The sequence below is a fragment of the Trachypithecus francoisi genome, unplaced genomic scaffold (genome assembly GCF_009764315.1).
Source record: "Trachypithecus francoisi isolate TF-2019V2 unplaced genomic scaffold, Tfra_2.0 Lachesis_group13, whole genome shotgun sequence".
In the NCBI taxonomy this organism is placed as follows: domain Eukaryota; kingdom Metazoa; phylum Chordata; class Mammalia; order Primates; family Cercopithecidae; genus Trachypithecus; species Trachypithecus francoisi.
This window is the reverse complement of record NW_022681458.1, coordinates 55,319,380-55,345,334: the sequence shown is the minus strand read 5'-3', so window position 1 is coordinate 55,345,334 and position 25,955 is coordinate 55,319,380.

Genomic DNA, 25,955 nt, shown 5'->3' with positions numbered 1-25,955 from the left:
ACAGAAGCACTATTTGCAGTAGCCAAAAGGTGGAAACAGCTCAGATGTCCATCATCAGATGAATGAACAAACTGTGATCTGTACATACAATGGAATACTACCCAGATATAAATAGAAGCACTGATACATACTATAGCAATGAACCTCAAAAACATGCTAAGCGAAAGAAGCCAGACACAAAAGGTCACATACTATAATGCCTTTGTTTACATGAAATATTCAGAATAGCTATATGTACAGAGACAGAATACAAATTGATGATTGTCAGGGACTCAGAGGAGAGGAAATGGGGATAAAATGCTTAATGGATATGAGATTATCTTTTGGAGAGGTGGAAATGTTAGATAACTAGATAAAGGTGGTGATTATACAACATGGTGAATGTACTAAATACCATTGGATTGCTCACATTAAAATGGTTGATTTTGTTAGGTGAACTTCACTTCAATGAATTTTAAAAACAGAGGGGGGAACAAATACTTTCTACCTCAAAAAAAAAACCTCAAAATATTCTAAAACATATGAATAAATATTTAAGGAAAACAGAAAACAAAATCCACAATTGCAAAATAAATTATTGCAAGGAAAACAAATTCTTAGAACCTTTATCTGTGAAACAATACATTCACAGAGATTAACACAGCAATAATCTCATACAAAAATAACAAATTATGAAACAAAATAAGATATAGCTGAAACAACCAAATAGATATGAAAAAGAATTAATTAAATGTCTTCAAAGTTCAAATATAGTCATTGAAATAAAAAATGCAATCAAACTTAAAAATAAACTTAGATAAAGAGACAATTAGTAGTGGGGAATTCACCCAGAACTTGGAAAGATAATGAAAATAAAGAGCAAATAAGGAACAAGAAAAATAGCTCAAGTGATCTCAGGTGTGTTTAGTGAGAGGTTCAGGAAAAAACAACAACAACAACAAAAAAAAAAAACAGAAGGAATGGTGAAGAGGCAATGATTAAGAATATTCAAGAATGAAAAACTGAAACTCTCAGATCAAAACTTAAATTTGAATATTATGTTAAAAAATAGATGCATTATAGTGAAATTTCAGAAATTCCTGATAGAGAAAAACCTAGAATAAGTCAAAGAAGAGACTATTTACAAAGGAATGACAGTTCAGCTAAGAGCTGACTTATCCACAGCAATTATAGCCACCAGAAGTTGGTAAAGTAATATCAGCAAAATATTTTAGAAAAATAACTGAATGCTATACATATCATTCAAAGGTAAAGGTGAAATAAAGACATTTTCATATGCAAAAGAGTTTAATGGTGCTTATTATCTACAGACCTTCATATACACACATAATAAACACTGTTAAAAGAGTAGGCACCTCATCCAGATCAATGATGAGCCCAGAGGGAAAAGTCTTTTAAATAAGGGGCTGGAATAAAACAACACTAAATACAGAAAATAATTTTTTAACAATAAGCTAACAAATTGTACCAACTACTGACTATAATATCAAATGACAGCTAATGATGTTTTTTTAAAAAAATTGGAACTAAAATCTTGATAATAATAAAATCATAGAAATAAGTCTAAGTAAATCTATTAGTAATTTCAAAAATGTAAGTGGATTAAAATATCTAAAAGAAGAGAAAAAACTATTAGATTTGATTTTTAAAATACACCCAGCTATAGCCTAGTTACAAGTCTTAAAACAAAGGTTGAAAATAATCGGATGATCAAAAAATTATCAGGTAAAATATGAGGCAAAGGGTTTAATAAGGATAAATTATTAAAGGAACACAATAACATCAGTATAAAATAACATGAACTTGTATTTTTCTACATCAGACAGAATAATGTAGGCTATGCTACAATAAGTTATACTGGCTTTCACAAACAAAAGGTTTATTTTTCACTCACACGAAGTTCTAGCCAAATTTTATACCTCTGCAGACCAGCAGTTTACCGTGTGGTGACTCAGAAGTCCCTGTTGCGGGAAGTCAGGGACCCGGAACAGAGGGACCAGCTGAAGCCATGGCAGAAGAACATAAATTGTGAAGATTTCATGGACATTTATTAGTTCCCCAAATTAATACTTTTATAATTTCTTGCACCTGTCTTTACTGCAATCTCTGAACAAAAATTGTGAAGATTTCATGAACACTTATCACTTCCCCAATCAATACCCTTGTGATTTCCTATGCCTGTCTTTACTTTAATCTCTTAATCCCATCATCTTCATAAACTGAGGAGGATGTATGTTGCCTCAGGACCCTGTGATGATTGCATTAACTGCACAAATTGTTTGTAGAGCATGTGTGCTTGAACAATATGAAATCTGGATAACAGCAATGTTCAGGGAACATAGGAAATGGCCTTGGACTCTGACTGCCAGTGAGCTGGACAGAACAGAGCCATATTTCTCTTCTTTCAAAAGCAAATAGAAGAAATATCGCTGAATTCTTTTTCACAGAAAGGAACATTCCTGAGAAAGAGAATGTGCCCCTGAGTGTAGGCCTATGAACAGCCCCCGTAGGGGCAGCCACCTTTTATGGTCGAAGCCAAAGGGATGAAATAAGCCCCGGTCTCCTGTAGCACTCCCAGGCTTATTAGAACAAGGAAATTCCTGCCTAATAAATTTTGGTCAGATAGGTTGTCTGCTCTCAAACTCTGTCTCTTCATAAGATGTTATCAATGACAATGCATGCCCAAAACTTCATTAGCAATTTTAATTTTGCCCCGTCCTGTGGTCCTGTGATCTCGCCCTGCCTCCTCTTCCTTTGTGATATTTTATTACCTTGTGAAGTACGTGATCTCTGTGACCCACACCCTATTCGTGCACTCCCTTCCGTTTTGAAAATCACTAATAAAAACTTGCTCGTTTTACAGGTCAGAGAGCATCACGGAACCTGCTGACATGTGATGTCTCCCACAGATATCCAGCTTTAAAATTTCTCTCTTTTGTACTCTTTCCTTTTATTTCTCAGACCAGCTGAGATGCTTAGGGAAATAGAAAAGAACCCATGTTAAATATCGGGGGTGGGGTTTTCCCCGATAAGTCCCAGCAGTTTCAAACTTATGGTTCAAACATCTCAACATACAGCTTCCTTGGTTGCCAATTGCCAAGCAGTTGGCCAGAACTTGTCACATGGCATGACCCAACTGTTTAGGGAGCTGGCAGATGTGATGAAGCACATGCTTATTCAGTAATATTAAATGTCTCTGTCACAGCAAGTAAGAAAATGTTGTTAAAATTCATAATATAAAACTGGATGATGATACAAAGAAAAATTAACAGGAAGCAATCCTAATGAAAGCATTTTAATCTATTTCTAGTAGAGGAAAAATCAAACAGAAATAAATGATATGTTGCTTTTAGATGTACACATATATAGCAAAATACTGTTCTAAAAAATGCACATAAATGCTAATCAACACCTTCATTACAGTGGGTTGCTTCTCAGGAAGAATTAAGAAAAGCAGAATTAGAAAAGGCTATACAACAAGTTTCAACATTACTTGTAATACTTTATTTCTTCATATTGGATACATGATACTCTTTATACTATTCTGTATTACTTTCTATATATTTGAAATAGTTCATATTAATTTTTAAAAGAATAACTACATGGCTGCAATAGTTGTCTATGATGTAAGAAATTATCCCAAACATAATAGCTTAAAACAACATACATTTATTATCTCACAGTTTCCATGGGTCAGGAGTCAGGGCAAGGCTTAGTTGGATGGTCAGATTCTCACAAGGCTTCAAAGTGTTGGCCAGACTGGGGTCTCGTCTGAGGCTCAGAAACCTCTTCCAAAGTCACCTGATTGTTGACAGAATTCATTTCTTTGCACCTGTTGAATTCATGGTGACTTGCTTTTTCAAGGTCAGCAGGGGAATCTCTGACTTTAGTCAGCTATATTGTGTATAAAGTAACACAATCATTATCTTTGCCATATATCGTAGCCTAATCAAAAGAGTGACTATATCATTATATTCAAAAGTTCTTCTCACACTCAAGGGGAGATTATTTAGAGCATGTATACCAGGAAGCAGAAATCTTGGGAGCCATCTAAATTTCTACCTACTACAGTCCCTTAAGAATCTCATAATCTAGTGGAAGGCATAGACATAAGGACAAAGGTTTAAAGCAATGTGAGATAAGCTACATTAGATACGTGTCTTCTTTTGGGTCCCCCAAAAGTTGACCTAGATAGAAGACCTTAGGTGCAGTATATTTGACATGATTCCAGGAAGTATATGTGAGATAGGGAATGGAGAAAGGCCAATATAAACAGTTCATTAACGAGCAGGTTACCACTATGGGCACTGGGGCTAAAACCCACTGTGAACCCTGTAAGAACCATATGAAACATGCTTCATATTTATCCCACCGCTAGATGGAAAGCCTCAAGCATTTTATCTACTGACTCCGGTCCCCTGTTGGCTGAGGCTCTCTCTCACTCTTCTAGGTTGTCACTGTGCATGGTAAGTTTCTATGGTGCCAGATAAATCCTTCATAAAGTGAAGCACAGAGGAACAGATGCTTAAAATGGGAATTGGTCAGCATGCCAGAAACTCTACCCCACTTGCAGGGATCTCAAAGCTGGACATGTAACAATATGGGGTGAGACATTAAGAACATCTGTCACAATGTGTGTATTAGGTAAATTAAGACTTGCTGCTATAACAAATAAACATACAAATCTCAGTGGCTTAATATGATGACATTTTACTTCTCACATACAATTCAATCAATAGGACAGTGAAGCTTTGGCAGGGTGAAAGAGTGACTGAAGTGCTCCTTGTAAACGTTCAGGAACACTGCTACCTGCATCTTCAATACATGGCCCCTAAAGACTCCTTGTCTGTATAAGCAAACGACTAACAGACAGGAGAACAGAGAGAAGTAGATTGTGTGGAAGAAAAGTCTGAGACGGCATGGCTTCACTAAAGCACAAGGGAGCTTGGGTAACATAGTCTAGTTGTGTGCCCTTTTGAAAAAGAAATAGATCAGTTGAACAGGTAGCATTTGCTACCCTGTTCACGTATGTAAAAGCATATATGACTTTTAGGTTAAATCTTGAAGAAAGATGTGGTAATTAATTTTGTGTATCAACTTGGCTGAGTCATGGGGTGTCCATATATTTGGTTAAACATTATTCTGTGTATGTCTGTGAGAGTAATTCTGAATGAGATTAACATTTGAATCCGTAAACTAAATAAAGCAGATTGCCCTTCCCAATATGGGAGGGCCTTACCCAGCCCACTGAAGGCCTGAGTACAACAAAGAGGTAGAGTAAGAAAGAATTTGCTCTTTACCCAACTATCTTTGAGTTGGGACATCAGTCTTCTCCCTTGACACTTGACTTAGACTGAAACTTACACTCCATCAGCCCTCCTGGATCTCAAGCCTTCAAACTCAGACTATAACTATCACCTGCAACTTGTTGACTGCAGATCCTAGAACTTCTCAGCCTTCAAAACCATGTGAGCCAATTCCTTATAGTAAATCTATATATCTATATCTATCAATATACATAAATCTTACTGATTTTGTTTCTCTGGAGAACCCAGATTAATACAGAAGGTTAAAAATGTGTCATAGAATTAAAAAGGAATAAAAGCATTTCAGGCAGAGCAAAAAACAACATGGACAGAAGAACAGCTTAGAAGAACCCAAGCAGATTCAGAGAACTGAAGTAGATTTGTTTTGACAGGACCCATAGCAGGTGTGATTATATGAAAGAAGAATCTGGAAATGTGGGCAGGAACCTGACAGTAAGACTCCTGATTTTACACCATGAAGGAAATGAAAGGCTAGAGAATTTAAAACAGAAGTATACAGCATTTTCTGATACTACTTTAGCAAACTCAAGAAAGATGCTGTGTAAGAGCAAGCAAAAGGATTTTTTGCTAAATATTGTTAAACATCACCTGTCTTGAGCTCTAGGACATTTAACAAGGAAAGATGATGCATTCAGTCAAAAGTGCATGAGCTTGAAGTCAAGCAGGTTTGAGTTTAATGGTACCTGGCAAGTTTGTTATGAGAATCAAAGGGTTTGTATGTAAAGCTTTTAGCACAATGTATGACAAAAAGCATGTGCTCAAGGAAAAAAAAATAGTTCCTTTCTTCTCTGAGCAACAAAATAAATAGCATGAATTTATCTCAGAACCAGAGGGAAAAAAAACTGAATTAGTGGAAACTCTGAATTTTGGACACTGCTTGATATTGCTAACACTGTTCGTGAGTAACTATGCCCTGTAAAAGGAATAACCAAAAAACTTTGAATGTGTAGCCAAGATATGCAGACTCAGTAACCCCAGCCCAAGTGCTTACTGGTATATACCAATTGGGTGTCAAAAATGTGCAACAGACTATCTAAAGAAGGGTAATAATACTAAGCCCCAACATTAGTATTGAGAAACACTGACAATTCATAATAATCATAGTAAAACATAGCAAAGAAATACTTTCACATTGAAATTATTTAACTCTACATTAACCGGCTGCCTAAATATATTTCTTATGTTCTATTCACTCTTTCATGAAATGTTTGTCTCTTAATAAGCTTGCATTTCATAATTAGATATATAATATCCATGCCTTATGATTTCCCCCACAGAGAATTTCCAATGTATTAATTACAATTTTTAAAAAAACCCAATTTATTCTGTGTGTTTAGTTTCTAAACATATTTTCAAAAATTTATTTAAGTCATGAACAAAATTTCATACAGTGAAAATCTGTAAGAGAAAATAAAATTTTTTGATAATTCATGACCCAAATGAATAAAGGGTGTTTAAAAAAGAAAGAAAAGAAATGCTAACTCAAACTTTTAAAATGAATAGCGTCTTTTTGTATAAATCATTTTTGTGTTACTATTATACTACATCCTTATTTACTTTTACTCTGTTTACAAAATGTTAGATAATATAGTTTCTTTAAAAACTTCCAATCCCAGGAGCAGTGGAGCCCTGGTTCTCAATCTTGGCTGCACATTTGGAATCATTAGGGGACCTTTTTAAAAATACTCATTATCTAGGTTTCACCTCAGATCCATTGTTAAAAAAAAAAAAAAATTGAGAGTGGAACCTAAGCACAAAAATTACTTTAAATATCTCCAGAGATTATAGAGATATGTGCAGCTTGCATCAATCCCTATTCACACTGCCACTATACCATTCAGGCCTTCAGTATCACATACCTGACTCTTTCAGGAGCCACCTAACAAGTCTTCTCACCATCCTACTTCACCATTGCCAGATTAAAAGTACCCTTAAAATGTACTTATCAAACCTAACATGCTTAATGAGGGTCTTGTTAAGATTTTAAGATGAAGGCTCTAATTAAGTTGATCTTGAATGGAGGTTGACATTCTACATTTCTTTCAAATTCCCAGGTGATGTTTATGCTGCCAAGCCACAAACAACAAACCACACTGATTTATGTTTTCCAGTCATTAAGAAAATTACTGGTACCACTTCCTAATTCTAGATACTTTTTCAGCTTTTTTTCTTTCTTTATTTTTATTTGACTTGGCATTTTACATTTAAAAAGTAGAATTTTTATCTTGCTTTTTAGTAAATATCCATGTTAGTTAATACGTTTAAGTAAAGACATAACATCCTTGAAGGCTTTAAGCCCTTTGACAGCTCATAGGACAAGTTAGATGTATAGTAAAGAAATCTGTTTCCATATGGACAGATACAGTAAGATTCAGTATTTTGACCCCTAGTAAGTTTATAGTCATATAACTAAATATATGCAAAGGGTTGGCAAATACCACTAAAATATTTATTTAAAACTATCATTTATGGTGGGTATGGAAAAAAAGGAGCTATTACAGAAATAGAATTGCAAGATTAGAAAAACACATTCTAGTTGACTTAATCTGAATTCTATAATTTTCTAAGCCATCTATAATTTAAATTTTTAAAAGAATTTCTCATAATAGTCTACAAATTAGCCATGCTATCTAATAATACATTACCAGTATTGTGTACTTATTTTAAACATATAGACTATGTTTAACATAGACTATGCTAACTATGGTTAACAGTTATACATGATATAAATGATGAATTGATGGGTGCTGACGAGTTGATGGGTGCAGCACACCAACATGGCACAAATATACATATGTAATAAACCTGCACGTTATGCACATGTACCCTAGAACTTAAAGTATAATAATAAAAAAAAAAAAACAATACCGTACAGTACCCTTAAAATGTATTAGGGGGATAGGTCTTCTGTTTTGTGATTTTTACTGCAATAACTAAGTAGGGGTCTTTACCCATAGGCAAAGCCCAAAGACGAGGCCAATATATTTGAACAATGGCAGAGTCACTGAAATAAGCAGATAAACTCCTAAAATGACACTCTTTTAAAAGACAACACTTACTAGAAACATATAGACTAAAAAAAATCCTTAAGGAATGATTGACAAAGATTAGTTAATCTTAGTATAATGAGAAATTTTCTTCCTTTATGGTTGCCAAAAATTCATAAAAAGAAAATGTTAATAATTTGTGTTCTCAGGCCTTTGAACTCAGACTGAAACTATGCATTAGCTCCCCTGTGTCTCCTGCTAGCCAAAAGCCAATCTTGGAACTTAGCCTCCATAATTGCTGAGCCAATTTCCTGTAATAAATAAATATGTATGTATGTGTGTGTATATATATATATACACACACATGCTTACATGACTGAAACTTTATACCCATTGAGCAACATATTAGGGCTCTCCAGAGAAACAGAATCAACAGTACACACACACACACACACACACACACACACACACACACACACACACACACACACACACAGCTCAATGTATTAGTCAGTTTTGGAGAAATATAGATCATGTTGTGTTCCATTTAAAACCTATTTATTGATGTAGAACATGGAATGTGTCAAAAGTGTTTAATTGCTCCCACTCCCTCCTTTGTATTTTATGTATCATTATTGTGAAGAAGGGGTGGTAGAAGAAAGGAGGAGGAGGAGAAGAACTTTGGGTATATTACAAAGTCAATGTGTATGTGTATACATGTGTACTATTGGTTCTGTTTGGAGAACCCTAATATGTTGCTCAATGGGTATAAAGTTTCAGTCACGCAAGATGAAACAGTTCTAGAGATCTGCTGTAAAAATTGTGCTTATGGTTAAGAATACTGTACAGTACCCTTAAAATGTATTCAGGGGATAGGTCTCGTGTTTTGTGATTTTTACCATAATAATTAAAAGTAGGGGTTTTTACCCATAGGCAAAGCCCATAGATGAGGCCAATATATTTGAACGATGGCAGAGTCACTGAAATAAGCATAAAAACTTCTAAAATAACATCCTTTTAAAAGACAACACTTACTTAAATATACAAGTTCCAATGTTTCTAGATTATCCTTTAACAGTCATGCATTGCTAAATGATAGGGATATGTTCTGAGAAATGAATCATTGGATGATTTCATCTTTGTGTGAACATCGTAGAGTGCACTTACACAAACATAGATGGTATAGCCTACTACACACCACACACCTAGGCTATACGGTATACACAATTTTTCCCAGGCTACAAACCTGTACAGCATGTTATTATGCGGCACATGACTATACTTTGCTGGTATTTAAGTTGTACTTTACTATTTGTAGGTTTCATCACTAGAAACTAAGGAGCCTACATGGACTTTAAAAAGTTTTAAGACTGGATTTTTAAAATGGGTATCAACTACTAAACTGCAGGAAGTGTTGTTGTAAGCAGGCGGCTGCCATTCTCTACTTTAGGTAACAGTGCCAGATCCAGTGTAAATATCATGCGAGCTGCAGTTGTAATATTTAGAATTATCACCAGAGTCACAAATACATCATAAGCTGTTACACCTGGGAAACCCTGAACGTGTAGCCTGAGAGTCTTTCCAGCTTGAAATGAATTACATGAAATGAAATAAATTACCAATATGTCCCCAGTCTAAGGTTAGAAAACTCATGAATTACTACACCAGAAGAATCCTCAAGCCCTAGGTATTATTGTAAACATCATCTATTTTGATATTATGCATAGAACTATTTATAATATCAAAATAATATGATATTTGGAATTTCCCCTCATAATTCCAGTATTCATAGTAGTTATAATTTGCTTCTCAAACTACCCTTGAGTAAAAACACACATTAACATGATCATAATGAAGTCACTGGAGGACTATAGTTGCTTAGGAACATTAAAAAATCTAGCATAGATTGAGAATTTATTATCATATGAGCCATTGAAATTAGCAATTGGGTGCTTTTCCTTTGATTAGATGTTATATATCAGTCTGGCACCTCTAATACTTCCCAGTTACACTGATAAATGAAATCAATTTTATATTACATTATTCAGTATCTGCTGCTTTGCTGCTTATTTTGGAAATACAATTGTGCCCTTATAAACTTGAAAATACAAACTATGGAAATGTAAAGACAACATATCAAGTGATTGGTTTTCTGTTGTAAATATTTTTACCATATTCTAAGCGTTGCTAATTTTTGTGTTGTTTTTATTGCTGTATTTCAAATTTTTTCAATTTGAAATAATTACAGAATCACAAAGAGTTGCCAAAGTAGTACAGAGAGGTCTCTTGTACCTATCATCCAGATTTCTCTGATGGCAACATCTTACATTACCCCAGTGCATTTTCAGAACCAGGAAATTGATGGTCCAATACAGTGAATTAGACTACAGATCTTATTCAAGTATCACTAGTTTTTGCATGCTTTCATTTTTTTGTTTTTATCTACAATTCTAAGACATTTTATTAAATGTGTTTATTTGTCCAAATGGCCATGTGCTTCTAGTTGTCATTGTCACATTTCCTCCTTATCAGGGAAAACAAGGAATTGATATATTTTTCAAAGGCTATTGATACAAGAGCCCGTACTCAAAGAAAAATAGGTTGGTGATTTCTGATCACTAACATGATATGTCTGAGCAATTTACATTTACAGTTGTAGAAATAAATGGCTTGCATTTCAGATTTTCATGAAAAAGATAAGCCTGCTAACTCGGAATTTTATTATGTGTAGCATTAGTTTGAAATGTAACATCTTAATGTGAAAAATAAAAAAAAAAATATTTCAACTATTTGTTTTGTCAGCTAACCTTCAGAGTTGTGTACCACATCATTTTTCTCAGATTAGCTCAATGTATTAGTCAGTTTTAGAGAAATATAGATCATCTTGTGTTCCATTTAAAATCCATTTATTGATGTAGAACATGGAATGTGTCAAAAGTATCTAATTGTTCCTACACCCTATTTTGTATTTTATGTATCATTATGATAAAGGGGTGGTAGAAAAAAGAAGGAGGAAAAGAAGAACTGTTGGGTATATTACAAATTCAAATTCAGAAAACAAAGAGAAAATAATGTTTCCTATTTGATTTCAAACACAAGATCAATTATTAGAATAAGATAAAGAACAATGTGACATATTGCTTGGAAATTTATCTAAGAGGGCAAATCAAATATAACTCCAGATGTAAGCCTAAAAATGACTTTCTCATATTATACCTTAAAACTTTTATAATAATCCAGATAATATATCATATTATTATGACATAAAGTGATTCATTCTTATCTCAGGAGAGTATAATGTCATAAACAATTTATTTGCTCAGTGTTTTAGTTCGTTTTCATACTGCTAATAAAGACATACCCGAGACTGGGTAATTTAGAAAGGGAAGAGGCTTAATTGACTCACAGTTCAGCATGGCTGGGGACACCTCAGGAAACTTACAAATCATGGCAGAAGGGGAAGCAAACATACTCTTCTTCAAATGGTGGCAGGAAGGAGAAGTGCTGAACAAAAGGGGGAAAAGCACCTTATAAAACCATCATATTTTTTTGAGAACTCACTCACTATCACAAGAAAAGCATGAGGGTAACTACCCCCATGATTAACTTAACTCCCACTAGGTCCCTCCCATGATATGTGGGGATTATAGGAACTACCAATTCAAGATGAGATTTGAGTGTGGACACAGCCAAACCAGATCAATGTCCTAAGACTGGATGAAATGACCTGGTGAATAAGTAACTAGAGAAAGAATGAGGGACAATAGAGATGTTAAAAGGAAATAGCCAGGTGTGGTGGCTCATGCCTATGATCCCAACACTTTGGGAGGCCAAATCAGGCAGATCACTTGAGGCCAGGAGTTCAGGACCAGCCTGTCCAACATGGCAAAACTCCTTCTCTACTAAAATACAAAAATTAACTGGGTGTGATGTCACATGCCTGTAATCCCAGCTACTCAGGAGGCTGAGGCATGAGAATCACTTGAACCTGGGAGGCAGAGTTTAAGGGAAATGGCTGTGCTTTAGTCAGGAGTAGGCTGAGGCAGCCTTCTGGTGCAGCATGACTCAGTGGGTTTGGAGCACAGGCGCACAACCCTGCACATTACGTAACCACACCACGTGAGGCACATAGACAATCACCCACGTGAGCTCGTGCTTGGCTCAGAGCCACTATTGTCTGTAAAAGGTATAACTACCCTGCTGATGCTGTACATACACCTTGCTCACACCCAGAAAAAGAGTAAAGCCATGTTGAAACTATCTACAATTCCTCGAATGTTTTTCCAGCTACGCAGCACTTGCCTACCAACTTCACTCAGACTTCAGTTAGAACCTGACAATTGGCATCACAAGCAGGATCCTGAGGTGAGTGAGCCTTCAGTCCCTGCTGCCTCTGGGTGGGTCATGTGGCTGCAACATGAGCTGTGGTACCCAGTGGCAGCTGTGCTGCTCAGATGGGCTCTGGTAGAAACCTGGGCAGTGGTAGATGGGTCCCTCATGAGCATGGAAAAGGCACTGAAGTAGCCAGAAGTGCACAGCACCAAGAAGGAGCGAGTTTTTGCCGGCAGAGTTAGATGGGCATTTTTGACTGTGCTACAAGAAGTACACACCAAGTCCCCGAGGGATGCAGCACAGGTAAGGGTCCTCCAGGTGCAGATATGGAGCCTGGAGGCCTGGCTACACAGCTCAGAAAAAGAGTTAAAAGCTTCCATGAATGGGGACTTCCAGATGCAGGCAGGGCACCTGAGACCTGGCTACAGAGCTTGGAAAAGGAATTTGAGGCTGCTGTGAATGCAGGCCTGAGTCCCTGGTCTCAGCCAGAGATTCCCACTCTGATATGGAGGAGGAAGAACCCCCATTGCGAGTTCACCCAGTGGTCTGTCAGAAGGTAGATCATGAACAGCCATTGGGGCCCCAAGAGCAGGCTCAGGGACCCAACACTGTAATGAAACATACTTCATACACTGCCTTTACCCCAACTGAGCTGTGGGAATTAGGAAAGCAGTGCCTCCAGGGTCTAGGGGAACCTCTGCCTGTATGGATGCTTTGTTTATAGGAAAAGGGAGCAGATAGTATCTTCTGTTCCACCTCTGAGATGGAAAAGCTAACCTCGATCACGATTCACCCGTCCCTCCATCAGCAGTTGCAGGTGAGCAGGAAGTTGGCACAAGGGCAAGATGACCACACCCTGATTGAGTGACTATGGGAAGCCATACAAACTGTGGAATGACACTGGTGAAATATCCAAAATCGTGACTAAATGGCAGTCATATGCCGATTTTGTGCAAGTCACTGGGGAGATGGGTATGTGGCAGGCTATGTTTGACCTGAACACCTATGGGCCAGATGATGAACATTTTGCCTCCCACATGAGGGATCTCGTGTTGGGTTCCATTCCCCCAAGTGCCTTTTGCTCCCTAGCTGCTATATTCACCCCATATGTAGGGTGCTGAATACATGAAGTGACCACTGCTATGGAAGCTCTCGGGGAAGCAGAAGGCCATCGGTGGGACCAAGGGATCTATGCAGTAAAGAAGGGGAAGATGTCCAGCTTGTGGGGCCCCCCATCCCATGGGAGAAAAGGGAGTCCCAATGAACGGCATGCTCACAGATGTGGAGAGATGTGATTCTGGCCAGAGTCGACCAAGAGAAAATCAATAAGCAGCCCAATGAAGTACTCTTAACTTTGTGGAGACAATTGTCCCTGGAGCACCAATTCCAGAAAATGCCCAAAGGACATTTCTGTGTGACCCAGTCCTGCCTGGGAGCTTCAACTCAAAGACTACTTCCTGCAGCCAACCAGAAATATAGGGCCTTTCCTGTTTGATTATGGAACTGGCCAAGGTGCCTGGCTTGGGAGGACACCAGATGACTAGAGGCCACATGTGGAATTAGCAATCCACTGCTTCCCCACCAATGTATAGTGGGTGCTGTTGCTGGTGGATACTGGCGCAGATCGCAGGCTTGTTTATGAGAAACCAGATAAATTTCTGGGCAAACCTGCTTACATTGATGGTTATGGAGACTGGTTAGTAACAGTAAAACCTGTATCTCTGCACCTTGGTATCTGCCATTTGGCTCCCCATTTAAATACTGTGTATGTCTATCTCATACCAGAATACATTCTGGGGGTGGACCATTTAGATGGCCTGGTGTTACAAGCCATGACTGGGGAATTCAGACTCTGTGTGTGATGAAGTTGGTACTGTGTGGACATACACATCACCAGCCTCAGGTCTTGCCACAAACCCAACGAGTTACATCCACCCAACAGTATCATTTGCCAGATGGGCATACAGAGATAACTGAGATAATTAAAAAGCTGGAGAAGGTGCAGATAGTGCGAGGAACCCACAGCCCCTATGATTCTCCAGTATTGCCAGCTAGAAAGCCTGACGGAACTTGGCAGATGACGGCAGACTATCGGGAACTGAATAAAATAACACCCCCTTTGCATGCAACTGTACCATCAATCATGGATTTGATGAACCATATGAGAATGGAACTGGAACCATATCACTATGTAGTGGACTTGTGGACTTGGCCAATGCATTTTTCTGCATCGACATTGCTTCAGAGAGCCAGGAACAGTTCACCTTCACATGGGACAGGCAACAATGGACTTTCACAATGTTGCCACGGGGCTCTGTGCATAGCCCCACCATATGTCATGGTCTCATTGTCACAGTAGCCACCTGGCAATGTCCAGAAGGGGCCTGCCTATTCTAATATATTGATGATATTATGTTAATCTCTGATTCTCTTGCAGATTTAGAAGGAGAAGCATCCCTTTTGCAGCAACACTTGGCAGCATGTGGTTGGACTGTTAATGAATCCAAGGTCCAAGGACCTGGATTATCTGCCAAATTTTTGGAAGTTATCCGGTCAGGTAAGACAAAGACCATCTGAGAGGCTATCATTTATAAGGTTCAGACATATCTCCGGCCCTCTATGGTGAAGCAGCTGCAAACTTTTGTGGGCCTCCTGGGATACTGGTGGACATTTGTGCCCCATTTAGCTCATATGATAAAAACCATTGCATCTGTTAACAAAGAAGGGCTCTAACTGGGATTGGGATGATGTGGCTGAGACCACCTTCCTAGCAGCCAAGTGGGCTATTCAGCAGGCACAAATCCTATGGGTAGTTGACCAGGGGTGCCCGTTTGAGCCGGATATGCATGTGACCACAGATGGTTTTGGTTGGGGCCTGTGGCAGCACACAGAGTGGCTGAGAATGCAAGTAGGCTTTTGGTCCCAACTATGGAAGGAAGCTGAGCTCTAGTTTTCCTTGACAGAGAAACAGCTAGCAGCTGTATATGCCACCCTTCAGGCTTATGAGAGTGTGACAGGATGGGCTGCAGTTGTCATGTGGATGACTTACCTGATAGAGGGATGGGTGCATTCATGGGTAACGACCCCCTGGACTGGGATGGCATAGACATCCACTTTGGTGAAGTGGGCGCCTACTTGGAGCAGTGGAGTACAAGTCCCTTAGCAGCAGAGTTGCAACAGATTTTGGGACCTGTAGTCCTAATGCAAGATAAGGCCATGGGGCTTGAGCAGCATCTAGACTCTGAGCCTTCACCATTCAAGGAAGGGCGTCCCCCCTTCCTGACAGGGCATGGTACACTAATGGGTCTAGCCAAGGTGCTACTGCTGCTTGGAGTTGCAGTCCAACCAAGTATTGACATCATATGGTTTGAAACCAGGTATGGGCCGGGCGCGGTGGCTCAAGCCTGTAATCCCAGCACTTTGGGAGGCCGAGACGGGTGGATCACGAGGTCAGGAGATCGAGACCATCCTGGCTACAACGGTGAAACCCCGTCTCTACTAAAAAAATACAAAAAAACTAGCCGGGCGATGTGGCGGGCGCCTGTAGTCCCAGTTACTCGGGAGGCTGAGGCAGGAGAATGGCGTAAACCCGGGAGGCGGAGCTTGCAGTGAGCTGAGATCCGGCCACTGCACTCCAGCCCGGGCTACAGAGCGAGACTCCGTCTCAAAAAAAAAAATAAATAAATAAATAAATAAAAATAAATGAAACCAGGTATGGACAAAGTAGCCAATGAGCTGAACTTAGAGCAGTATGGATGGTAATCACCAAGGAGGTGACACCTATGGTAATCTGTACCAATAGCTGGGTGGTCTATCAAGGCTTAACCTTGTTGTTAACTACCTGGAAAATACAGAAGTGACTAGTTAGCCACCAACACATCTAGGGCCAAGCCACGTGGCAAAACCTCTGGGAAATGGGTCATCAGAAAGATATAACTATTTATCATGTGTCAGGCCATATGCCTTTGGCCACCCCTGGCCATGATGAGGCAGATGCCTCAGCCAAGGTCCAGTGGTTAGAGTCAGTACCTACATGAGATGTGGCCTTCTGGCTACACCGGAAACTTGGACATGCCAGGGGTAAATTGATGCAACAGGTCAATAAACGTTGGGGTCTGTCCCTGCCCACACAAGATATTTGGGAGGCTTGTCAGAAATGCCCAGCTCAGGCATACCCTAAATGGAGGCAGATGCTCAGTGTTACACAACAAGTGATGATAGGGAAAGTGCCCTTGACTAGATGGCAAGTATAGTACATAGGGCTTCTGCCAAAGTCACAAGAGTATACTCATGCACTAACAGCTATGGTCACAGCCACAGGCCTGTTGTTCACCTACCTTTGCAGGGCGGCTGACCAACAGAGCACCATCCAGGCCCTGCAACATTTATATGCTATGCATGTTAGGCCTCTGGTCGTTGAGAGTGATAGAGGAACACATTTCACTGGACAACAGGTACAACAATGGGCACAACAAACAGACATAAAGTGAGGATTCCATGTGCCATACAACCTGCAAGCTGTGGGTATGACTGAGTGATATAATGAGCTCTTGAAGAATGGGTTATGCTTGCAAGTCACAACTCTATCTTTGTGGGGCTGGAGTTCCAGACTAGACCCGGTGCTCCAAACCTTGAATGAATGGGCATGGAAAGGCGGCCTGGTCCTGCCCCCATTCAGTTGCAGGTAGGTACCAAGGATGACCTCCTCCGACCAGGTATAGGGACAAATGGTAACCTGTTGTTGACCGTCCCAGTGCCCTGAAGGCAGGAGAACAGAAAACCTGGCTGTGGCCATGGACCCTCCAACCACCCTCTACCCCTGCAGCCAATGCCGGTGGTTGGCCATTGTAGCTCCCTGGAGGAGGACTTACAATATGACTTGCATGTCACTCCTTGGGTGTTCAAAACAAGCCCCACACAGTTGACTGTTCATAGGGGAACGGCCTATATTCCCTGGAGGAGGGAAGGAACCCTCCTCCAGGGAATATATGTACTGTCTGTGTGGCATATTATGAGCTCTCCTGTGACTTTGGCATGGTTACAGTACTCAAAGGAACCATGGCGAGCTGAGAAGGTGTGGTACCATCGCCCAGGACAAAAGCCCTGGGTGGTTGCATTGTTATTCTGGAATGAAAGATTAGCCTCTATTTTGCCTGAGAGACATGATTTACCTCTGTTAGTATCTGTGCCTGTGCTGTCATCTTGACCATAAGTTAGCATGCTCCAACTGCATTATGGACTGGGCCCACACCTACACTGAGGTGACCAATGTTTCCAACAGATGGATCTGCACTGCCCTTCCAGCAGCAGCTGCTGTGATGACTTACCTTGGCACATACAATCACAGTCTGCAGATAACACGGCTGGAGACTTGGGGTCCGATGGCTGACACCTGGAACACAATGCAGCAAGGTTCGAACAAAGGATGCCGCAAAACCCATGGTGCACCTGCCCCCCCTTGCTGGCCCACAGTGTTTATGATGGGTGAGGCTGGCTAGTGGGGGAACATGTAGTACCCCTGGCCCAGGCACCACAGTGCAACATTGGGGTAATACCACTATGGGATGGGTACCCATCACAGCCTGTGAAAACATAACATGTATCACCACACGGAAGGTGTGGTAGAACAACCAGCCCCACTAAGGTCAGCTCCAATGGACTTTATGCTCCCTAGGGGTTTATGGGTCTGTGAGGACACAAGGTGGCCTTACCTATCAGCGGACTGGACTAGACGTTGTATCTGGGGGTGTCCTTATGTACCTGCCACTGTTCTCCCCATATTGTCCAGACACCCACATAACCAGGAACTTGGTTTTTGCAAGTTCGATGAGCCCCCTGGTGGTTCTACTCCTTGGCAATGACTATCTCTGGAGTGGGTGTCATAAGCACAAGTTACTGCTCTTGCAGAGCACACCACTCAGGCTCTGAATTACACTCGAGTGGCCCTCGTCCTGTTAACACCTTACTGGTCAGATCAAAAAGGTGGTGTTGCAAAACCAAATGGCCTTAGACATAATAACTACTGCCCAAGGAGGCTCCTGTTCCTAATGTTGTACCTTTATCACTGACAATTGGCAGAACATAATAGCAGTCCTGCAACAGTTCTCACAAGAGATTAATGGAGTAAAGAGCCTTACTGATGACCCCCTGCAGAGATGGTAGGCATCCTTAGGCTCTGGCCTACAATGGACCCTAATAGTCATAAGTAGCATATCTGGTGTCCTAGCAGTGAGCTGTTGCTCTCTGTATTGTTGTTATGGGTTATGGATTCAGGGCTCTGTCCTATGGGCACATGTCCCTGCCCAGAGGATGCCCTCAGCCTAGGGGGTGGACTGTAAGGTAAATGGCTGCTCTTTAGTCAGGAGTAGACCAAGGCAGCCTTCTGGTGCAGCATGACTCAGCAGGTTTGGAGTACAGGTGCACAACCCCAGACATTATGTAACCATGCCACGTGAGGTGCATTAGGTGATCACCCACATGAGCTCATGCTTGGCTCAGAACCACTATTGTCTGTAAAAGGTATAACTATGCTGCTGATGCTGTACATACAGCTTGCTCACACCCAGAGAAAGAGTAAAGCCATGTCAAAACTGTCTACTATTCCTCAAGTGGTTTTCCAGCTACCTGCCATTCGCCCTGCCGACTCCCCTCAGACTTCAGTTAGAACCTGACACAGAGGTTGCAGTGAGCCAAGATCATGTCATTGTACTCCAGTCTGGGTGACAGGGTGGTGGTGTATTTACCAGTACTTGTCTATGGCTAATCAGTTAAATCAGCTCATTCACTCATGCAAATCAGCCTGAGGGTGTGAGCAACAACCTTCTACCAATAATTGATAGTCTCTTTTACATGACTACAAACTATATCCCATGTAAGAGAGATGCCCTTTCCAAGTGCAAACCATAGTTCTCATTATGTAATCCTATAAAAGAAGTAAATGGGTCAGTGAGAACCTATCACTATCAATCTCCATATGCCTCCATGTTTGAATAATGAGAGCCTATTCTCTATATGCTCAGCTGTGTCCACTCCCTGAATCACAGAAAGTCTTGTTTAATCAATCGTGTGTAGGAGTTTCTTCTCCGATAGCAATTTGGATTTAGAAATAGGTGTATGGTTCCTCTCCATACTCAGACTGATGTACAGGAGATGTGGGGGAAATGCAGAGTAGAGAGCATGAAGAGATATGGAAACATAGATTTCAATCCCTGAGTATTAAAGTGAGCATTAAGTAGCAACCTCACTATCTACTCCTCAGCCCAGGTGAATTTCCATGCCTGAAAACTGAGCCCAGATCCCTCCAGCCAGGTAACAGAGGATATGCACCTTCTTATCCAGTTCCTCCTACCCTCTTTTCCAGCCCCCCAATCCACACCATGAGATTCACAAAATGCAACACTCATTCTACACCTAGTTTCAATACTGAATATCAAACCTTGATCTACCTAATGAAAAATTGTCTTACCCCATTCCCCAACCCATCCCTCTACCTTTGATCATTTCAGTTTCTGGCTCCTTCCAAAGGGTACTAGCCTATACACTCTGGTTTTACATTTCTTCCTCATAGCCACCCACTTCTACTGTTCCAGCTCTATTTTTCTATTCCTTTCTCACTACACTAAACTCACTTCCTTTTTCCTGTGCCCATCTTGTTGCTACAACAATCATTTATACTGGAAATAAATAGGTCAAGGTCCTTTAGGATTAGTTTTTTGCCTACCCTTCCCTCAAGCCTTATAACCTTCTATTCACTATCTTTCCTTTTGCCATACAGAATAACTTGTGAGTTGCTAAATTTGTCATGTTATTTTTCAGTCTTTTGACTCTTTAAAAAGGTACGCTTTCTTCCTATTATGACATTCTCTGCTGCTTCATACTTCTAAAAAAGAAAACCTCAAGTCTCAACTCTCCTGGGAATTCATATTTGAACATCCAGACTGGTGGTTCTCAAACTTGGTCTCACATTGCAACCACTTAGAAAGTTTTAAAAATAATATTGGGTCCTGAGTCCCATCCTCTGAGTTTCAGATTTAACTGGTGTTGGGTGGCACCTGGAGATAGAGATTTTAGCACCTCCCCAGTGATTATAACGTGCGACCAAGATTGAGAACCACCACTGCCCTAAGTGATATGAATGCCCATCTTCTGTAACCTGTATCACTTTACTTGTCATTATCGGTACTTTTTTCCTTGCACATCGAGTTGTCTTGTAGCAGGACAAGCTGCAGACAAAACCCCTCAGACAACGGGTTAAAGAAGGAAGAGGATTTATTTGGACGGGAGCATCGGCAGACTTGCATCTCAAGAACCGAGCTCCCTGAAGAAAGAGTTCTTGGTTCTTTTAAGGGCATACAACTCTAAGGTGTCCACGTGACAGGGTCATGATAGATTGAGCAAAGCAAGCATGGGGTATGTGACTAGATGGGGGTGGTGAGCAAGGCAAGTATTTCTCCATACCATTGTCTGTGATCTATAGATAGCACAAGTGGTTAGGGTAGGGGTTAATCTTTAACCTGCAGTCCTGGCCAGTGGCACCAATCAGTCTGTTATTTTTCAGTTTTTACTTCCTCCTTTTCTTTGGAGACAAGGCACAGTAGGAGAAATGGTCACCCTCCCCAGTCTATGCACCATATTTTATTAGGTTTTATACCCCAGTGCCTGCATTAGAAAATAAAGGAATCTTCAACACATGGCTTTTGATGAAATGAAGGAACAAAATTATTTCCTGTTTATACATGAAAGTTGTTGCTGCTAAATGAGATAAAATACTGAAGTATCTTGAAAAAAGTCACATAAATTGAGAAGAAAGGAAATAGTACAGTTAGAGATAGGCACAGGATGCCAGGCTGATGACGTGATCAAGGAAAAACTTGAAATGATACCTGAGCTATACACAAAGAATCAGCAGATCTTTTACAAAAGTAACAAAATAAGGTAACTGACAGCCACACTTTCTCCCTTGTGTCCTAAAAATGTCAACGTAAATGAATATCTAGAATGGCTCCAGTACCTGCTGTTTCACAATGCTGATGATTTGGTAACATGTCAGCACTTTTCAACTTTATCTTCCCCATTTGATCTCAAATCACAAACTTCTTTTTTTTTAAGTAGTGGAATGTCCTTTATATTAATGAAGCACCTGGACTCCTCTCATTTTATTATCCACACTCCATTTTCTTACTCATTTGAAGGCAAACATGAGAAGATTAAAAAGGCAAAAAAAAAAAAAAAAAACAAGCACAGTAAAATAAGCACAAGAATAAATCCTGATGAGCATTGCGAGACTGGATATGATACATAACATTATTTTATTGGGACACTGTCCAATTTTGGTATGTTTAACCTTGGGTAAAGAGTAAGTATAAATTCAATGATCAGATTGTAAGGGAACTTACACCAGTTTTGCAAAAACAAACCAGGACAATCTGAATTTTAGGTTCATACTTAGGTGTTATTATAATAAAATTTAGTTTTCATTAACTGTATGATGGCAATTATAAGAAACCAAAGCATTTGTAGTACATATTATTTTCAAATTGAAGGAAAGGAAACATTTGTAAGAAAAGCTGGTCCTACCATCAAAGGTACAATCCCCAAAGCTGTCAGTAAGAATTCAGCAGAATTCTATGAGCTTTCAGAAGACCTGGAACTGAAACTGCTGATTTCTAAGATCCCTGTTTTATATGAGTAGATGTATATTAGAAAATTGGCCATGTTGAAAATAATGCTATTTATGGTAAGGCTTTAGGAAGTATGCTATCATTCTGAAGCTAAAAAAGAGGGAGGATTATTTTTCTCCATTTAGGTCAAAGTTGATTTGTTTTGCTCTTTTCTGTTTTGGTATAATCAGGTATTATTTTTGTTGTTGCTGTTTCTTTGGGCTTTTGAAAATAGCAGAAGAAGACAGGTATATGAATTTGTGTTACTATTGCTGACTCTCTAGCAGGCAATTTCCATTTAGGAAAAGGAAATTATCTTGTCAAAAATAAATCCTGAGGATGGAAGCTTATTCTGATGCTTGAAATCACAGACAACAAGTATTTACAGGAATCAATAAGGTAATATAAAGAAGAAAAGTTGGCCACTAAGACAATAGGAAATGCTGGGAGCTGAAGACAATTGCCAATCTCATGTCTCATATAAAGGAATTCAGATTTATTATTAATATGATCATTATAATCTTGATGGCCACCATGTGGATCCTATTTTAAATATTTTATATAAGATTCTTCCATAAAATAAATAATTCTTATAATAAAATTGTTCAAAATATCTCACAGGATAAACTTTTGTTTAGTCCTAAGCAAACTACATCTATTGGCAAAATCAGTTCCACAGCTGAAATAACTGAGCACACAATTACACAAAATTTTTTTCTTGTTGCAACATGTTTTCTTAGATTTACCCATTATCTAATATACTTTTCAACTAGAAGGCAAGAATAAAGAAAATTTAGAAACAGAAATAAATATTTATCACATGCTAATATTTCTAGGCTGTATACTAAAATTATTTCATATATTAGCTCATTTAACTCTCACGATAAGATTATAAAGTCCACATTTATTAATCCCAAGACACACAGAACTGAAAGTAAAGATATAAAGTGACTTACTTAAAAACCACACTAATAAATAACGAATTTAGGACTGAAAGTGTTTTTCTTATCGTTTTTATGTCTTATCTCTTCTCTTTCTACATCATTTTAAAAAGCTATCCTTAATAAAGTGTTGTAATTTTCATGATGACTTTCACGCTGTTTGAAAAAGGTACATATAAATATTCTAAACTTTACTGCCCAAAATAGTCTTCACTGACATTATTTTATTTGATAATTTCTGTGTAGAAACACTAACCAGTGAAATACTTTTATAATATATCAAAAAACTTCATTTTTCAACTGCACTGACAGAAAGCAAGCCAACTTTAATTAAAAATGTGAAATAATTTTACTGATGGAAAATCACAATGATGCTCTCTTGTGAAAAATAAGAGCAACATTTGGCATCACAGATACTCTGTCATAAAGGTTTTGCATTAAAATGTTATTCTAGAAAAATGGGTATTTGTCAATCTCATCTAAATATCAAACATAGGAATAATTCTCAAATCAATTAAATGCTGCTGACTTAAAAAAATTATTGTAGCACATTTCCAACTCAGAATAAGATCCCAATGTCATTGCAATTATGCCTGAAAGCATCTGGACAATGTATATCTCAATGTGTTTAAAAGCCTATTGGCCGGGCGCGGTGGCTCAAGCCTGTAATCCCAGCACTTTGGGAGGCCGAGACGGGAGGATCACGAGGTCAGGAGATCGAGACCATCCTGGCTAACACAGGGAAACCCCGTCTCTACTAAAAAATACAAAAAAAAACTAGCCGGGCGAGGTGGCAGGCGCCTGTAGTCCCAGCTACTTGGGAGGCTGAGGCAGGAGAATGGTGTAAGCCCGGGAGGCGGAGCTTGCAGTAAGCTGAGATCCGGCCACTGCACTCCAGCCTGGGCCACAGAGTGAGACTCCGTCTCAAAAAAAAAAAAGCCTATTAACATTTTTATTGCAGGATGGCATGACCTCAATCATTCAGTTAGGCTTTTGAGCAACCATTAAGAGATGTCTCTAGAACATGTGATATGGTTTGGCTTTGTGTCCCCACCCAAATCTTCTCTTGAATTATAATCCCATAATCCCTAAGTGTTGTGGGAGGGACCTGGTGGGACGTAACTGATTAATGGGGGCAGGTTTCCCCCAGTGCCGTTCTTATGATAGTGAGTGAATTCTCACGGGATCTGAGGGTTTTATAAGGGGCTCTCCCCTTCAGCGGGTACTCATTCTCTCTCCTGCTACCCTGTAAAGAGGTGCCTTCCACCATGATTCTAAGTTTCCTGAGGCCTCTCCAGCCATGTAGAACTGTTAGTCAGTTAAAACTCTTTTCTTTATAAATTACCCAGACTCAGGTATTTCTTCATAGCAGTGTGAAAATGGACTAATACAACATAGGTTCTATTTCACACTTGAAAATAAGTATTTTTAAAAATCCGTTTCATTATTTTCTTTGTGAGAATGACTGAGTGTCCAAGAGGTATTCCTAAATGAGAATTTAAGGGCATGGAAAGAGAAAGTACACACACACACACACATATATATATATACACACACACACACATATATACAACTGTTAAATGCAGAAGTGAAAACGATCTCCAAATAGCTTTAAATAGATAAAATATGCATATTAGGAGAGCAAGAGTAAAGAGTGAGCACTATATCACTTGTTTCCTGGATTTTAAATACCTAAAACATATAAGAGGAGTGTTTAAAATACTTCAAGCACATGCATAAACACATACACATTCTAAAGCCTAGAATGGCACCTTCATCCTGTCCTTTGCCATAAGAAACTGACCTTTGCACCAATCTAGGTTCCTAGCCCAGAGATAGAAGGGAGAGATATCTCAGCAAAAGATCAAAGCAGCATGTATTTTCCCCCCATCTCGTTAATTGGATGTTACTTAAAATGAACCTCTCTTCCACTTCCTCTGTTCTCTAGGGTTAACAAGCTTTGTGACAATGACAGCAGCCAATCCCATTCTTCCTGCTGCCTGAAGTCCAAACAATAGCTAAATTCACTGCACCTTTCCCACTTGCTAGAAGTTACAGAGGCATTTATTATGCATTCATGAATAGACCAGTGCAATAAGAGCAGTTGCTATTGTGAGTAGCAATTCCTGCCTTTATGAAAGAACTATAGAACTGACTCACACAAAGAGACAGATTGGCATGTTCAGGATAAAGTTGTGGGAGCCAAGCCCCACGACTGCTCCCAGTGAACCTCAGTCCTGGAATTCACACCCCTGTGTTTTTCCCTACCACAATGGGTAGAACTGAATTGTGATACCAATAGAATATTGCTGAAATCACAGAGTGTGATGTCCAAGGCCAGGTCACAAAAGCCTTCTTTCTCCTGCATTATTCACTTTAAGAGAAGCTGCTCCTCATGCATTTGGGGGAAACTCTAATAGCCCTATGGAGAGATCCTTGGAGCAAAGAACCTAAGCCTCTTGCCAATTTCCAGCACCAACTTTTCTGCTATATGATTGAGCCATCTTGAAAGAGAACCCTCTAGCTCCAGTCAAGCTGTTAAATGACTGCAGCTTGGCTGACATGTAACAGCAACCACGTGAAGAAACTGAAGCCAGGACCAACCAGCTAAGCTGCTCCTGAATTCCTGCCTCATAGAAAGTGTGTGAAAACATAAAGATTTCCTGTCATTTTAAGCCACTAAATTTAGAGGTCATCATTTTTGCAGCA